Raw genomic sequence first — 1,296 nt, forward strand, 5'->3', positions numbered from 1 at the left:
CCATACATGACTACTGGAAAAATCATAGCTTTGACTAGATGGACCTTTGCTGGCAAAGTAATGTTTCTGCATTTTAGTATCTTGCCTAGGTTGGTCATAGCTTTCTTCCAAGGTGCAAGCATCTTTTAATTTCATGGCTGCAGTCACCATCTGCAGTGATTTTGGAGCCCCCAAAAATAAAGTCTCTCACTGTTTCCATTGTTTCCCCATCTATTTGCCATGAAGTGATGGGACCAGATGCCATGATCTTCATTTTTTGAATGCTAAGTTTTAAGCCAGCTTTTTGACTCTCCTCTTTCACTTTCATTAAGAGGCTCTTTAGTTCTGCTTTGCTTTCTGCCATAAGGGTAGTTTCATCTGCATATCTGAGGTTATTGATATTTCTCTAGGCAATCTTGAATCCAGCTCATGCTTCATCCAGCCTGGCATTTTGCATGACATGCTCTGCATGTAAGTTAAATAAACAGTGTGACAGTATACAGCCTTGACGTACTCCTTTCCCTATTTGAGACCAGTCTGTTGTTCCATGTCCAGTTCTACCTGTCCCTTCATGACCTGCATACAGATTTCTCAAGAGGCAGGTCAGGTGGCCTGGTATTCCTATCTCTTTCAGAATATTCCACATTTGCTGTGATCCACACAGTCAAAGGCTTTGGCATAGTCAATAAAGCTGAAGTAGATGTTTTTCTGGAACTCTCTTGCTTTTTCCATGATCCAGTGGATGTTGGCAATTTGATCTCTGGTTCTTCTGCCTTTTCTGAAATCTAGCTTGAACATCTGGAAGTTCAGGGTTCACGTACTGTTGAAGCCTGGCTTGGAGAATTTTGAGCATTACTTTACTAGCATATGAGATGACTGCAATTGTGCAGCAGTTTTAACATTCTTTGACATTGCCTTTTTTTGGAATTGGAACGAAAACTAACCTTTTCCAGTCCTGTGGCCATGGCTGAGTTTTCCAAATTTGCTGGCATGTTGAGTGCAGCACTTTCACAGCATCATCTTTTAGGATTTGAAATAGCTCAACTGGAATTCTATCACTTCCACTAGCTTTGTTCATAGCGTTGCTTCCTAAGACCCACTTGATGTCACATTCCAGGATGTCTGGCTCTAGATGAGTGATCACACCATCATGGTTATTTGGGTCATGAAGATCTTTTTTGTATAGTTCTTCTGTATATTGTTGCCACCTCTTCTTAATATCTTCTGCTTCTGTTAGGTCCATACCATTTCTGTCCTTTATTGTGCCCATCTTTACATGAAATGTTTCCTTGGTATCTCTAATTTTCTTGAAAAGAT

General features: G+C 40.4%; 1 protein-coding gene across 2 annotated transcripts in view; it reads left to right on the forward strand.

Moving 5' to 3' along the window:
* RABEPK (Rab9 effector protein with kelch motifs) overlaps positions 1 to 1,296 on the forward strand; it is a 23,863-nt gene that overhangs the window by 4,928 nt on the left and 17,639 nt on the right. The window lies entirely within an intron of this gene.

This window comes from Bison bison, unplaced genomic scaffold, assembly GCF_000754665.1.
Source record: "Bison bison bison isolate TAMUID 2011002044 unplaced genomic scaffold, Bison_UMD1.0 scf7180017864193, whole genome shotgun sequence".
Classification (NCBI taxonomy): Eukaryota; Metazoa; Chordata; class Mammalia; order Artiodactyla; family Bovidae; genus Bison; species Bison bison.